Here is a 17,337-nt window from a genome sequence, read left to right on the forward strand (position 1 = left end):
ACGTATACTGTGATGATGAAGGTTCGTCCTTCATGACCTTCGTCCGAAGATCGTTATATCCTAAGGGAAATAATGCTTCAAAGGACGAAGGACTTTATCGTTTAACATTCTCTGTGTTGCCTTGTTCTTAACTCATAGCATTTGAGAACAAGTCCCCAACAGCTATATCAGTATTTGGAGGTACTTCTTCGGCCCCTTGCTTGGCTGTGGCAAGCTTCGTCTCAACAGGCATTGTGGGTTCGGCTTCGGTCCCAGCCTCAATTGCTGCAGTATCAGTTTGAGCCTGCGCCTCAGCACTTTCGGCAACTTTCTTTATGGAAGAGGGGCGTTTGGAGTCTGTTGTTTCCAAGATGTCTAAAACATTTACCATCCTTTTCCTTCTAGGGGTTATCGCAGAACTTTTTTCTGCCTTCAGCACTGTTGCTTCTGCTGAAGGACTTAGAATCTCGGGCATCTTTGCTGCTTCTTCAGTTTTTGATCTTTTAGCCTTATCTTCGTCAACCCTCGTTTCAATAAGCTTAATCGAAGGCACCTTCAGCATTGGAGCCGGCTCTTCAGTCTTCTGCGTGGGAGGAGCAGCTTCTTTTGCTTTAGTAACTGAAGAAGTTTCCCCGCCAAACTCAGGCACTATGGCCGGTTCAATGTAGAGCGGTCGATGGGTAAGGACCTTCAATTTTTTCCTCTTCGGCACAGGCTCGCTTGGAGTAGCTAAAGCAGCAACCTTTCCAGAAGCTGCACCTTTTCTTTTCTGCCCCCGTGGCGGGTAGCGATAGTCAGGATACACAAATCCAATAGCATCAAAACCCTATTTAATCTTTTCTTTTTTCGGCTTTCGAAGGCCGCAGATAGTGCATTATCTTCGGACTTGGAATATGCTCCAAGTAGCTCATCACTAGTATTTTCAACGCACTTCAGCCAGTCGTCATCTGGTTCGACAAACTGGTCTCCAAACCTGAAGGTGTATTTAAATCAAACCAAACCACCTTCGTTAGGGTTAGTGATGGTTTCTTTTGGCATTTCCCAGCTGTCTATCAGCGGCCATATCCTGTAGGCTACATGTTCTTGAACTAAGTCTCTTGTCCTAATAAAAGAGCAAACTGCGCTGAAGGCCCTTCGGCATGCTTCGGCTGCCTCATCAATTTCTACCTTCGGCTTTCGGAGGCCGAAGCGGGACCAGATGGGGCGCATGATGATCTCTTTAATGTCTTCCCTCGCCTTCAAATCATTTTTCACATAAAACCACTCTTCCATCCAGGCCCCGGGCCACCTTTTCCGAAACGTCGGCACTGGGTAGCTTGCACCAGAGCGAGCAACGAAGCTATAGCAACCAAAATTGTTATGATACTGTTCTTTACCCCAGGGCTTCGTCTCATATGAAAGTTCATGCATACTACAAAAACATATTGCACTTGGCTCTAAACCTTGACTTCTCAAAGCCCAGACGAAGATCCCCATTCTAATAATTGCTTCGGGAGTGATCTGGTGAAGGAAAATTTGGTATGTCTTTAAAACCTCAACAACAAATCTGCTCAACGGAAACCAAAGTCCAGCTTTGAAGAAGCTTCGGAAGATCACAACTTTGTTTTCTTCGGGAGCAGGAACGGCCATGTCTACGTCAGCCCTCACAATAGACATATCTCGAAAATACCTTCCTCTCATGTTATCAAGATGGCTCTGTTTGATAGTTGATTTCCCGAAGACTGCATGACTTGGCCACCAAGGCCGATCTTCAGAGTCTTCGCCTCCACTCTCCACATCATAGATGTCGCTATCATCGGTATCTTCAGACAAGCCTTCCAATATCTCTTTGGTAATCTTCTCTGTATTTGTTTTCGCTATTGACTCAATAAATCCAGCAGTTTTCTCCTCAAGAAGCTTCTCCTCTTCACTTAGCTTCGTCTCAGCAACTGTTTTCTTGTTCTGAGACATCTTGTCTTCGGAAACGTTGAAAACGTGTCCTTCAAACCGAAGCTCAAAAGCTTGAAAGCTACCAAGCACTAGTAAGCACAAGTTGTAAAATTGAGAAAACAAGGCAAATGGCACGAGCAGTGTATCAAGTGCAGTCGGTGTGAGTTCCTATTTATATGCCCAGTGCGCTCCAAATTGGAGGGCCCCGTCTGTCATTGACTGTTGCTATTCTAGCAAGGGGAAGGTGTTTTTTCGGACCTTCGGCTTAGGGCCTTCGTCCATATCGCAATCTGAATTCGTTATTATAACAAATTAATATTGCGAGTGGCTACTGTTGAGGGCCTTCGTCTTCCGAAGGTCCTCAAAAACATGATTTAACAATGTTTCTGGAGTGTAATACATAAACAGGTACCTTCGGACTCGGATCAGAACCACAGTGTGAGAAGCACGAACAATACGAAGGTTGACGCAGCGCTGAAGCTACGCGCAAGGGAGCTTCGGCATGACAGCAGGAAAGGAAACCGACTTAAAGGGGAAAAGGCTATTTAGACCTCGATGGATTACCTTAGAGTCATTAGCAAATGTAAAGGGCATGAATGTAATTTCACATGGGCTGTGTCCCGTGCCTATAAATAGATGAACAGTACTCCCGTACTGTTCACGCTGACTTGGCATTTGCTTTTGCGTCACGCTCGTACCTTTGTTTTCTGTCAAGTCGAAGGTACCAAATGTAATTAATATTGTCCTTATATTAAGTTATGATTATATACTAAGAAATATATATGATAATGTTATTATTCATATTGTTTTTTATGTGTTACATGCTTCATTTGTTGTTAATAATTATACATATATGTATGTTGAGATGATGAAGGTATGTCCTTCATGACCTTCATCCGAAGATCATTATATCCTTGGTGAAATAATGCTTCGAAGGACGAAGGGCATTAACAAGTAACCTGTTTTGGTGTTGCCTTGTTCTTAGCATTTGAGAGCAAGTCCCCAACAATATTAATGAAAGAAGAAGCATATGAAACATGAGAGATAACATGAATAATCATATGACATCATTAATATATCTTAATTATATCATCATGAATGAACGTGAATAATATTGAATTACATTTGTCCCTTCGGTTTGACAGAAGGCAAAAGTCCAAGCGTGACGCACGAGCGAATACAAGTCAGCGTGAACAGTATGGGGGTACTATTCATCTATTTATAGGCACAGGGCTCAGCCTGTGTAAAATTACATTCATGCCCTTAACAAATAACTATAAACATGACACAAACTATCATGGACTGATCGGTCTTTTCCTCTTTAAGTCGGTTCCGTTTTCTGCTGCTGAGCCAAAGCTTCCCTGCGTGTAGATTTGGAATTGATTCAACCTTCGTCCTGACCACGCTTTTCATATTGTGTACAGCTTCACTCCGAGTCCGAAGGTTCCTGTACATGTATTATACTTGGGAAACATTGTTAATCGTGTTTTTGAGGACCTTCGGAAGACGAAGGCCCCCAACAAGGGCCTTGTCATTCCGAAGCTCAAAGTCAGTGGACTCATAACCATAGTCATTAGCTTCTCCCTCTTTTTCTCGTCTCCTTTCATATAAAACCATTCACTCTTCCAACCAGTTGGCCACTTGGTGCGGTAGCTAAGAACTGGTGCCTTCGTATCCTTTCGATATGCAAAATTGTAGCATCCAAAATTCTCATGAAGGCCATCTGCCCTAGCCTTCGTCTGGTAATGCAGCTCATGCACCCGATAGAAAGCTTCGGCATTAGGACTCATCCCCTGACTTCGGAGGGCCTAGATGTAGACACTAAGTCTAACAATTGCATTGGGTGTCAATTGATGAAGGTATATTTCAAAGTTCTTCAAAACCTAACCTATTATATATAAAGAAGGAACCGAAGCCCTGCTCTGAAGAAGCTTTTAAACACAACAACCTCATCGTCCTTCGGCTCTGGAACCACTTCCTCGCCAGCAAAACAAACAAGTTTACTCTTAGCTTCCCCAAAGTAACCCAATTTCTTCATTATAACCATATCATCTGCCGTCACAGTGGATCTACCAAATTCAAGGTGGCTAGGTTTTTCTGGGCTCAGGATGGTGTAATCCTCTTCATCTTCGTTACCACTTCCCTCTACAACCATGATTTGCTCAGCTTCAGCAGTCAAAGTACCTTCAGCAACAGGCTCTTCTGACACAACAAGACCTGACTGCCTCATCACGTCTGATATTGGTGTCGTCTCAGTTACTTCGGCCTCATCCCCCTCACGAGACACTCTAGCAGTCGATCGCACTCTGGCCATTTCAATGTTCACTTTTTGACGAAGCTAATCTCAAGTGATGAAGCGTTCTCTCAAAAACGCAATGCAGAAAGCTTCTGCTATGGTTAAATTTTTTAACAGCACGATAGTGCAATGGCAATGAATGTTGTGATAACTCCTCAGCAACCCGTCTGTTTATATAGTGCCACAGGGGGAAGGTGAACCGCCAGGCCGCTCGCACTCGCTGAGCGGTGGACCATCCAGTGCCTAGAATATTATAATCGTTTCTCGGCAACATGTTCAGGAAAGGTGTTTTTCAGACCTTCGGCATTCCGAAGCCTTCGTGTTTTTCGCGGATAGAGCTCGTTACGAAAAACGATCTAGCACCGCGAAGGGGCTACTGTTGGGGGTCTTCTTCTCCGCTGAAGGTCCTCTAAGCAAAAACACCTTCGGCAAGACAGTACAAGGATAGGTGTGATATGAAGATATAAGCAGAAGCTACAATTGGAAGAGCTTCGGTTTGGTGTCATGCTAAAGACGAAGGATGATACCGACTTAAAGAGGAAAAAGACTGTATAGTCCTTGTTAGTCTGTATTATGATCATAATTAGTTATCAGGGACACGAATATAATTTTGTCTGGGCTGCGTCCTGTGCCTATAAATAGATGAACAGTACCCCTGTACTGCTCACGCATGCTCGCGTCTCTCACATTTTCACCTTCTGTTGAACCGAAGGTATTAATAAAGCATAAATATTATGAGCATTTATTTACGTTTATAAAATGAAGTGAGAATGTAAATAATCCATTTCTATGCTGTCATTATTTACATTCTTATATGTCTTATGTCTTTTTATATGTATTCATTTATTGAGATGATGAAGGTACGCCCTTCATGACCTTCGTCCAGAAATCATTATATCCGAACGGAAATAATGTTTCAAAGGACGAAGGTCCTTATCCATTAACAATTGTGTTGCTTTGTTCTTGGTGTATAGCATTCGAGAACAAGGACCAACAATTGTTTTACATGGTTTTGGGTAATATTTCATTATATCCATGTTCCATTTTATCTGTTATGTTATTTATGTTCATGCCAATATCATTATTTTTAATTGGAACATGGAGCTTAACTTGAGAAACATGTGCCACCACAAGGGTGGAATGGGACGCCCTTGGATGACTAATTAGGAAAGCTAGTGGAAGACTACCTCACCCGAAAGGGGCAAGGGCAGTAGGGGAGTAGGCATGCAGGGAGGTTCTCGGGTTGATTTTGCTGTGATGGCGGTCAGACGAGGGATTCCTGCAATTGCTCTTCCGAGAAACTGTAGCAGGTTTTCGGAAGCTAGTGGAACTTTGTAAAGGCCTCATAGTGTTACCCTGCCTCGCTTCCTTGGTAGAGGTGTATGGGACTCATGACCCCTTGGCAGATGGGTCACATAACTTGTGGGTACAGGGTACAACCTCTACAGAGTGTAAAACTAGTATACTAGCCGAGCTCACGGTCATGAGCAGCTCAGGACTCTCGCATGATTAAATTATGGAACTAAATTCAATTTGTCATGTGCATTGCATGGGATTATTTATTAAGGGTGTGTTTGGTTGGTGAGCGGATGATAACGAAGTTGTTCCATTCCTATTTTCGGGTGTTTGGTTAGCTACTTAAAAAGAGTGGAGTGGCTCCTAGACTTTGTCCATTCCTGTATAGCGCAAAAATTAGGATGAGTTCGCTCGCCAAAATCAGGAAGACGCGAGCGCTCCCATTGAACCCTTTCTCTGTGAAAACCTCCCTCTGCTCCTCCATCCCGTCACCACCGTGAGGAGCTCCTCCTCTGGGAGCAGCTCCCTCTGCTCCTCCATCCCGCTGTCGCCCCTCCCTCTACTCCTCCATCCGGTCGCCGCTGTGAGGAGTACCATCATCAGCTCAGGTACCAGATCTATTTCTCCCTCTTCCAGCGAAGAGCCTGCGCGGTGTAAGGATTCTCGGGTCAGGCTCGGGACAGGAGCAACTGCAGTGGGAGACATTCCCCCTTGCACAGGGGCTGGGGCTAGGGTTGTGCCGCGCCGAGTAGGAGTCGGGAGGCGGTGACGGAACAAAAGGCGCAGAGTAGGGTTCTGTTGGGCGGCCGCCTGGTTCCCGGGTCCTGTTGGGCTGGCGCGGCTAAGCGAGCCATCCATCATTGCCTCCTCCGCGAGGGTCTTGGCTACCTCTATCGTTGTTCTCGCGGGTCGCGCGGCCGAGATGGAGGTGAGGACTGAGGAGAGCTTCCCTTCCCGTCTCATGGAGACGGAGGACTTCTTCTAACCGGCGCTCTCCTCAGTTTCTCTTCTCTCGGTGATTTTTGCTTTCTTGCTTGGGGACCCAATAAGCCAAGTAATTCTGCTTCTTCTCTCGCTTTCGATCGACGGGTACAGTTTGTGCGAAGGAGGGCACGCGCACGAACATGAGGAGTGGTCTGCGATTGAATTGGGCGTTTACGTTTGCAGATAAAATTGTTAAAAGGTGTCTTGTTGTTGTTCTTCTTTTCCACGGACCCAACAAGCATTGGATTAGTTCGTGTTCTTGAAGGTCCTGCTTCGGATCTCGTGGATACTAACTGTTGGAGTGAGATGTTCTTCTCTTGAGTCGTTTAATTCCACCATTGCAATGGTTGTATATACTCGGAAGGAAACGTAGGGGGGCAGGCACATCTTCCTTGAAAGGCTTCACTGCCACTCACTCACTCTGCAGATAACTATAAATGTACATCTATGACGATCAGTAGGCATGCATAATTAAAGCTTCTGTGGCTACAAAATCATCAAAGCGATCCAACAAAAGGAGAACCCTTTGTACTTGAGTTGCATCTAGATTCGTTGTCACAAGAATTTTTTAGATTGGAATTTACCATTAGTAGATGTTAAACTCTTTTTTTATGCATCTCCATTCTCTACTCTCTTTCATATGTTTTCATCTTGGCATTTACAGCAAGATTTTGAGGAGAGAAGAACAAGAATTTTGCAGTAAGACTTTGGCAGAAGGTATAATCTTGTTGCAACTATTTACTATGTGCCTTGTGTGATTATGTGGTATGTTAGCAACTAATGATTTTAACCTTGTTGTGTATAATATAGACGGATAAGAAGCAACAAATTCTAGTTTACACAGTTGCATCCCATATTGTTGGGGGCCTTCGTCTTCCGAAGGTCCTCAAAAACATAATTTAACAATGTTTTCCGAGTGTAATATGTGAACAGGCGCTTTCTGTCTCGGATCAGAATCACACGGTGTGAAGAGCATGAACAATACGAAGGTTGACGCAGCGCCGAAGCTACATGCAAGGGAGCTTCGGCATAATGGCAGAAAAGGGGAACCGACTTAAAAGGGAAAAGGCTATTTAGACCTCAGTGGATTACCTTAAAGTTATTAGCAAATGTAAAGGGCCTGGATGTAATTTTACATGGGCTGTGTCCCGTGCCTATAAATAGGTGAACAGTACCCCCGTATTGTTCACGCTGACTGATACTTGCTTTTGCATCACAATTGTACTTTTTGCCTTCTGTCAAGTCGAAGGTACTTTTGTAATTCAATATTGTCTTCACCTTTCCATGATGATATAATAAAGTTGAATTAATAATGCTATATAATCATTTATGTTGTCTCTTATATTTCACATGCTTCTCCTTTCTTTATCATATGTTGTGATGATGAAGGTACGTCCTTCATGACCTTCGTCTGAAGATCATTATATCCTAAGGGAAATAATGTTTCGAAGGACGAAGGGCATTAATCTTTGACATTTTGTGTTGCCTTGTTTTTAATTCATAGCATTTGAGAACAAGTCCCCAACATTGGCGCCCACCTCCGGTGAACCCTTTTCGACCACCTTCGGCAAGCACTGACCTTCGTCATGCCACCGAAGAAAGTTTCAGCGCCAGGGGCTGCCGCACTGCAACCACTGGACCCAAATCAGGAGACCCTTTCTCTTCGAGAGGCCCGAAGCCAGAAGAGAAAGGCCACTAGTCCAACACTCCAGGAGGAGGAGTTGGACCAAGAAATCAGAAACATGGAGATAATCCATCAACAAGTACAAAGGAAGAAGGAGAAGATGGCCCGACTGGCTGATCTTTAAAGGCAAATTGACAAAGCCACTGAAGAAGTACGCCATCTTGCTCAAGACGAGCAAGATCGAAGGCCCCAACACAGGGAGCTTCATCAAGAGGGATTGTTCAACGACGATGGATGGTATGATGATTTTAATCATGATACCTTTACTTTTGATGATGCTTCTCCCTTGGCAGCAGAACTGCAGGCTATCCCATGGCCCCCATCATACAAGCCACCTCAGCTTCCCATGTATGATGGGCATTCAGACCCAAAGCAGTTTTTGATGAGTTATGAAGCAACTATATCTTCATATGGAGGCAATGCAGCTGTCATGGCCAAGTCCTTCGTCATGGCAGTTCGGAATGTGGCCCAAACATGGTATTCTTCTCTTCGGCCAGGGACCATTACTTCGTGGCAGAAGCTCAAGGATATGCTGGTGACAAGTTTCTAAGGCTTCCAGACAGAGCTAGTCACAGCTCAGGCCTTGTTTTAATGCACACAAGATCATGAAGAGTACCTCCAGGCATATGTCCGAAGGTTCTTGCGTTTTAGAGCACAAGCGCCTACAATACCCAATGAAATTGTCATTGAGGCCATGATTAAGGGGCTTCGTCCAGGACCTACTGCTCAGTATTTCGCCAGAAAACCCCCACAGACCATGGAGAAGTTGCTTCAGAAGATGGATGAATACATCCGGGCTGACAGTGACTTCCGCCAAAGAAGGGAGGAAGCATACAGGTTCTCTGAAATGACCAGGGGCTTCGAAGGAAGAATCCATCCGAGGCACGTCAGGTCAATTCACAACTCTACTCAGAGTGATGACAGAGGAAGTCAACAGCAGAGGCCGCAGTATTCTTCGCAAGCTTCGAGGCAGCAACAAAGGTCTTTCTGGCCGCCAGCTCCAAGAGGCAGAGGCGCCAGGGGCTTCGGAGAAAGATATGGGGACCAGCCCAGGAAGATCTACTGCTTATTTTGTGGTGAAGACAAAGGCCACAATACAAGAACGTGTCAAATCACCATCCAAAAGCAAAAAGAGATTGCAGAAGCCGAAGCCCAATAAAGTCAACCGAAGCAAGTCCTACACACTGCTTCGTGTCATTCACCCTACATACCAGAATATGTGGGTAATCATCCCGCAGCTTCTGTTGCTTCGACTAGTCAGCCGCAAGTTTCTTGGCCACAGCTTCCACCTCCGCCACCACTACAGCATGCCTACTCTCGAGGCCAGTAGCCAGAAGGGAGTCAACAGACCCATCAGCAGCGAGATTTCAGGGAGGGGTCCGAAGCTCGCACAGTTAATAGCATTGTGCCAGAATCAAAACACATATACTGACACATATCCTACCTTTGGCACAGTTTTTACATTCATTGTCATTTTTCTTTTTAATAAGGAACAATCAATGTAAACCTAATTTTCTTGTTATTTTAAAATTCCTGTACTAGCTTCGTTTATATCAAAATGAAATAAACCTTCGTCACAGAATTACGAGAATGCCGAAGCTACAAAGAGATATTCCTTCGGGAATGCAGAGCCAAAAATTGCAGTAAAAGTTTCACCAAAGCCACAAAAAAGTCGTTCTTAAAGAGCGCAGTGTAAGTTTGTTGAAGCTTCAAAAAGTCGTTCCTAAGGGAGCGCGGTGTAAGTTTTCTGCTCAAAAGTCGTTCCTTAGTGAATGTAGAGCCAAATACCGCTGAAATATAAGGCGAAGCGCGAAAAGTCAACGCGAATACCGTCGAAATAGAAGGCGAAGAAGTTCAAAAGACGTTCCTTAGGGAATGCAGAACTTACACCGAGAAATAAACGGTGCAGCCGAAAAATAAACGGCAAAGAGATTTTAGTCATTCCTTAGGGAATGAAGGTTGTGGATGAAGCTTCGGATGTGTGTTTGGGCGTTCATTTGCACGATACATTAGCATCATTCTTCGCATCATATCATCGCATCATATCGCATAGCATCACATCATACATCATATCAGTAAAAAAATCCGCCATTTTCCCAGATATCAGTAAAAAAAATTCCGCCTATTGAGCTTGCTTCGGCCGAGGGGTCCTTCGTATCATCGATGTAGAAGGCAGCTTCGGCCTAGGCCAAAGTTTTAACATGTTCGCACCCTGCCTTCTCCAAAATAGCTGCAACTCCCCTCGCACCAGAGAAGGCACAGACGTCCCCGCGATCACTCAAAATCTCTTCAAAGGCTTCGGCCTCACCGCTGATCCACTCAATTACGCCCTCAGGATCGCCCAGTATGAAGTTGTCTTCGCTTGAGTACGCGCCTACGTTGGCGAAGCTATTTTTTATCTTTTTTACACATTCCACAGATTTTTCAAAACATCTTTCTTTTGATGAGCGAAGTTCTGCAATTGTTTTTTCACAATAATTTTTCCAGTACTCACTGGCATCTCGTTCAGCTTCGGCAACAGCGCATTTTAATTTGGCTTCAGCCAGCTGTTTCCGAAGGTCTTCAATTTCACTTTTCTGGGCTTCAGCTTGGGCTTTGGAAGTAGCCTCGTCTTCTTTTATTTTGCTCACCAATGAAATTAATATTTTATCTTTTTCAAGACCTTCGTTCCTTAGTTCAATTACTTCTGAACGAAGGTTGTTCAGAGCTATAGTGCATCCTTTGTCTTCGATATTTTTCTATGCCATGAGGGCATTGCTAAGGATCAAGCCCTGCAAAAGAAGCATAGTATTGAGTATAAGCAAATGAAAAAAATCGTTTTTAAGTACAAAAATTTGATTTTCACACCTTTATACTATTATATGCTAAACGGTCGGCCAATTCATCCTTCGACAGTACTGAAAGCCCATCTTCTAATGTTGGGAATCCGAGGCTTCTGCTCATCTCTCGGTAGATAGATATCTCCTTGCTGTCTGGGAGACAGTACAAGAAATCCTCTTCTCCGCTGCCGTTGAATACTAATGCCCCCTTTGGATATTTCAGCTTCTGGGCATAGTGTTGAGCTTCTCGTTTTTCTTCTTTAGAGAGCTTCTTTCCCGAAGCATGACGGATGATATATTCAATATTTTCTTTTAAAGCTTCGGGACCAGACGCGGGAGTTTTCTCAGGCAAACTCTGTTCTATAACCTCTTCCTCTGCTGCTTTCTCTTCGAATTCCGAAGGATGTTCATCAGCAGGCTCTGAAGGCCCAGCTTCGGCACTAGCCTGGCTCGCTGCAGCTTCAACTTCAGCCGGTTTTGTTTCAGCTTCGCTTTGCAATTTCAAAGCCTCGGCGATTTTCCTTGAAGGAGTAGACCTTAAAGTCGTCACTGTTTCTAACACATCTAGTACATTTACCATCCTTTTTCTTTTCGGGGTTACCGCAAGACTTTCTTGTTCCTTTGGCACTGTTACTTCCGCCGAAGGGCTTAAAATTTCTAGCTTTTTTGTTTCTTCGATTTTTGGCTCTTCAATTTTACCTTTATTAGCCTGTGACTCAACTAGCTCCATTGAGGGCGCCTTCGGCATGGTAGCCGGCTCTTCAATTTTCTGTGTGAGAGGAGTAGTTTCTTTCGCTTCAGTAACTGAAGAAGTTTCCCCGCCAAATTTAGGCACTATGGCCGGTTCAATGTAGCGCGATCGGTGGGTAAGGACCTTCAACTTTTTCCTCTTCGGCGCAGCTCGCTTGGAGCAGCCGAAGCAGCAACCTTTCCAGAAGTTACACCCTTTCTATTCTGCCCCCACAGCGGGTAGCGATAGTCAGGGTACACAAATCCAATAGCATCAAAAACCCTATTTAATCTTTTCTTTTTCCGGCCTCTGAAGGCCGCAGATAGTGCATTATCTTCGGACTTGGAATATGCTCCAAGTAACTCATCGCTAGTATTTTCAACACACTTCAGCCAGTCATCATCTGGTTCGACAAACTGGTCTCCAAACCTGAAGGTATATTTCAATCAAACCAGACCACCTTCGCTAGGGTTAGTGATGGTTTCTTTTGGCATTTCCCAGCTATCTATCAGTGGCCATATCTTGTAGGCTACATGTTCTTGAACTAAGTCTCTTGTCCCAATAAAAGAGCAAACTGTGCTGAAGGTCCTTCGGCATGCTTCGGCTGCCTCATCAATTTCTACCTTCGGATTTCGGAGACCAAAGCAGGACCAGATGGGTCGCATGATGATTTCTTTAATGTCTTCTCTCGCCTTCAAATCATTTTTCACGTAAAACCACTCTTCCATCTAGGCCCCGGGCCACCTCTTCCGAAACGTTGGCACCGGGTAGCTTGCGCCAGAGCGAGCAACGAAGCTATAGCACCCAAAATTGTTATGATATTGTTCTTTACCCCAGGGCTTCGTCTCGTACGGAAGTTCGTGCATGCTGCAAAAACATCTTGCACTTGGCTCTAGACCTTGACTCCTCACAGCCCAGACGAAGATCCCCATTCTAATAACTGCTTCGGGAGTGATCTGATGAAGGAAAATCTGGTACATCTTTAAAACTTCAACCACAAATCTGCTCAATGGGAACCGAAGTCCAGCTTTGAAGAAGCTTCGGTAGATTACAACTTTGTTTTCTTTGGGAGCAGGAACGGCTCTATCTACATCAGCCCTCACAATAGACATATCTCGAAAATACCTTCCTCTCATATTATCAAGATGACTCTGTTTGATAGTTGATTTCCCGAAGACTGCATGACTTGGTCGCTAGGGCCGATCTTCAGAGTCTTCACCCCCACTCTCCACATCATAGTTGTCACTATCATCAGTATCTTCAGAAAAGCCTTCCAGAATTTCTTTAGTAATCTTCTCTGTATTCGTTTTCGCTATTAACTCAACAAATTCAGCAGTCTTCTCCTCAAGAAGCTTCTCCTCTTCGGTTAGCTTCGTCTCAGCAACTGTCTTCTTGTCTTGAGACATCTTATCTTCGGAAATGACAAAAACGTGTCCTTCAAACCGAAGCTAAAAAGCTTGAGAGCTATCAAGCGTTAGTGAGCAGCAAGTTAACAAATTGAGAAAATAAGGCAAATGGCACAAGCAGTGTATCGAATGCAGTCGGTGTGAGATCCTATTTATACGCCCAGCGCACTCCAAGTTGGAGGGCCCCATCTGTCATTGACTGTTGCTATTCTAGCAAAGGGAAGGTGTTTTTTCGGACCTTCGGCTTAGGGCCTTCGTCCATGTCGCAATCTGAATTCGTTATTCTAACAAATTAATATTGCGATGGGCTACTGTTGGGGGCCTTCGTCTTCCGAAGGTCCTCAAAATCATAATTTGACAATGTTTTCCGAGTGTAATATGTGAACAGGCTCTTTCTGTCTCGGATCAGAATCACACGGTGTGAAGAGCATGAACAATACGAAGGTTGACGTAGCGCCGAAGCTACATGCAAGGGAGCTTCGGCATAACGGCAGAAAAGGGGAACCGACTTAAAAGGGAAAAGGCTATTTAGACCTCGGTGGATTACCTTAAAGTTATTAGCAAATGTAAAGGGCCTGGATGTAATTTTACATGGGCTGTGTCCCGTGCCTATAAATAGGTGAACAGTACCCTCGTACTGTTCACGTTGACTGATACTTGCTTTTGCGTCACAATTGTACTTTTTGCCTTCTGTCAAGCCGAAGGTACTTTTATAATTCAATATTGTCTTCACCTTTCTATGATGATATAATAAAGTTGAATTAATAATGCTATATAATCATTTATGTTGTCTCTTATATTTCACATGCTTCTCCTTTCTTTATCATATGTTGTGATGATGAAGGTACGTCCTTCATGACCTTCGTCTGAAGATCATTATATCCTAAGGGAAATAATGTTTCGAAGGACGAAGGGCATTAACCTTTGACATTTTGTGTTGCCTTGTTCTTAATTCATAGCATTTGAGAACAAGTCCCCAACACATATGTTGCTTTCAATGATGGCCATGGTTATTCAATCTAGAAAAAGAAAGCGTTGTGAATCTGTAGAAACAATTACATATTCTCCAATTGAGGGGAGAGATAGAATGAGAATTGAATATCTTAATAATAAGATATGGAAAAATGATGTAACTTGTGTTAGTATGCTTAGACTCAATAAAGCATCATTCTTCCGATTTTGTAAATTATTTAGGGATCGTGGCCTTTTGCAAGACACCATACATTTGTGTGTTGAGCAGCAAGTTGCAATGTTTTTAAATACTGTGGGTCACAATGTTAGGAATGGGTTAGTTGGCACCAATTTTGATAGGTCCGATGAAACTGTTAGTCGCTATTTCAACAAAGTACTTCACGCTATTGGAGAGCTACGAAAGGAGTTTATTAGGCCACCATCTACATCAACTCTAGCTAAAATTGCAGGGAACCCAAGATGGGATCCTTACTTTAAGGTGTGAGGCTACCGTATATTCCCTTCATTTTAAGGGTGGAATTCAGATTATCATTGCTTATATTTTTTTGCATTCTAATGGAATAATAGGATTGTATTGGTGCAATAGATGGCACACATGTGCGAGCATCTGTTCCTAAGCACATGGAGGCTTCCTTTCACGGTAGAAAGAGTTATGCTACTCAAAATGTCATGGCCACAGTAGATTTTAATCTTCGATTCACATTTGTCTTGGTCGGTTGGGAGGGGACAGCTCATGATGCCCTAGTCTTACGTGATGCTTTAGAAAGAGAAAATGGTCTTCATGTGCCTGAAGGTACATACAACTTGTGTACTCATTACTTTAGTCATGAAATATAATACCTAGTGTAGCTCACATACATATCCCTTGTGTGATAGGCAAGTTCTACCTAGTCGATGCCGGATATGGAGCCAAACCTAGATTTATGCCCACTTTTCGTGGTGTACGATACCACTTGAACGAGTGGGGAAATAATCCTATGCAAAATGAGAAAGAATTATTCAATCATAGGCATTAATCTCTAAGATTTTCAGTACAGCGGGCATTTGGTTCATTGAAAAGAAGATTTAAAATTCTTGATGATGCTATACCATTCTTCCCCTTCTCTACACAAGTAGAAATTGTGGTTGCTTGTTGAATTATTCACAATTGGGTTATACAAGATGGAGGTGATGACTTTATCGTTCCTGAGAGTGAGGAATTGCCTACCATTAATCATCAAATATCTTCGCATGGACAAGCAATAGAGCATGGTATTATGGTTAACTTCAGGCAGGAACTTGTCAATGCTATGTGGGAAGACTATCATGCAAACACTATTTGATTGCTATGTATTTTCCAATGTCTCTATCGTTCGTATGGACATGTAACGTTTATTTGTATGGACATGTATCTTTATTTGTATGGACATGTATATTTTATTCGTATGGACATATATCTTAATGAAATTTGGACATGTATGTTGCTAAAAGTTGGAATGTATCTTTTATTTTGTATGGACATGTATCTTTTATTTGTATGGATGTGTAGGTCATGGACAAGGAGGTAAGCAGTGCAAAAGTTGGTGGTGGACTATGTTAATGGACACCAACTCAATCCACATTTGTGCTCACCTTTCTTAGCAACATTATCGCTGAAGGCACTAAGACCTCCATTGGGTTCAAGAAAGTTCATCTCAATGCTTGTGCTAAGGCTCTCAATGACCATTTTAAGCTCACGAGGACAGGTGATCAAGTTGCTAATCACTTGAAGACATGGAAGAAGTACACTAGGATCAAGTATCTTAAGAATTTGAGTGTTGCACTTTGGGATGAAAATGAATTCATTGTTTCTCTAGATCATGAGCACTACAAAGAACATATGGTGGTATGAATTTTACTATCCCTTTGTATTTGATATTTTAGTGTGTACATAGTCTAAACACTTCTGATCCTGTTCATGTCTGCTAGTACACATGTGGCCTCAGTGGATTAGAATATTTTTCAATGGCACATGTGTAGAAGACTTGATGAAATTAGGCTTGAATTAAGCACTACAACTGAAATCACTAAAGGGGCTACTATTCTAAAATAAGTATAATCATATGAATCTGAAGTAAGTTCTTTATATGCAGTTTGGGTACATACGGTTTATATGTTCTTTATATGCTTTTATTATACTATTGTCTTAAATATAGAAAGAACTTATATCCTGTTATTTTAATAAGTGTTGCACTCACTGTTAGGATCCAAAAAACAAGGCTGATGATGAATATTTGAACAAACCTCTTCCATACTATGGTTTTCTAGCTACAATCTTTGGCAATAGTGTTGCTACTGGTCAGTATGCAAAGAGCTCTAATGAACCACTTGAGATTGATGGGGTGAACAATGGGACTGATGACAATGCAGAAAGTGAGGGGATGAACCATGGGATTGATAAAAGTGATGTCAATGATGATATATCTTCTTCAGCTAGGTCAGCTAAGAGAGCCAAGACTATTGATGATAGCAGAAGAAAGACTGATAGCTTGGTTGAAGCATTTGATCGTGGCAGCGAAAGGCTAGCAAAAGCAATCGAGAAAGCAAGCAGTGCTTTACCAGATGGTTTGTTTGAAGCAGTGGACAGTCTCCCAGGTTTTCAGCTTAACCACAAGTCTCAGTACTATCAGCACTTGGTTAGACATCCTAATGATGCTCATGCTTTTGTGAATCTACCATTCGATTGGAAGCTATTATGGTTTTAGAGTTTCGTTAGTGAGAACTTCTAGTTTGTGGGTCATGATTAGAACTATGGCTATATGAACTATGTTTTGTCATGGTGTTATGAACTCATGTATCATGGTGGTTCGATGAAATAAGGTTACACTGGTGATGAACTATGTATCTTTTATTTGGACATGTATCTTTTATTTGTATGGTTGAACTATAGTTATGTATCATGGTGATATGAACTCATGCATTATGATATGTTGTACATTTGCATAAGGGAATTCGTGGTGATGAACTTTGGTCCCTGCATTGTAGGTTTGGACGAGCGGTTTGCAGTTTTGTTTGGTTTGCATGAGACGTTTACATGAATTGTGTGTAGTTTTGAATTCAGATCATGTCATTTTGCATTCTCCAACCAAACACAGAACAGAACAGCTTCGCTCTGATGTGCTCTCCAACCAAAAAATAGAACGGCTCTATTCTACCAACCAAACATAGAATGGAGCGGCTCCATTCTTAGAAATTAGAATAAAACCATTCCGTTCTAGTTGGCT

The 17,337-nt window shown here is 42.9% G+C and overlaps 1 long non-coding RNA gene across 1 annotated transcript; it reads left to right on the top strand.

Moving 5' to 3' along the window:
• Positions 1–7,145: 7,145 nt before the first annotated feature.
• On the top strand, positions 7,146–16,025 carry LOC109942804 (uncharacterized). The gene is made up of 2 exons (XR_004853140.1): positions 7,146–7,201; positions 15,624–16,025. It is a non-coding gene; the product is annotated as an uncharacterized lncRNA (long non-coding RNA).
• The last annotated feature ends 1,312 nt before the right edge of the window (positions 16,026–17,337 follow it).

This window comes from Zea mays, chromosome 10, assembly GCF_902167145.1.
Source record: "Zea mays cultivar B73 chromosome 10, Zm-B73-REFERENCE-NAM-5.0, whole genome shotgun sequence".
Taxonomy (NCBI): Eukaryota; Viridiplantae; Streptophyta; class Magnoliopsida; order Poales; family Poaceae; genus Zea; species Zea mays.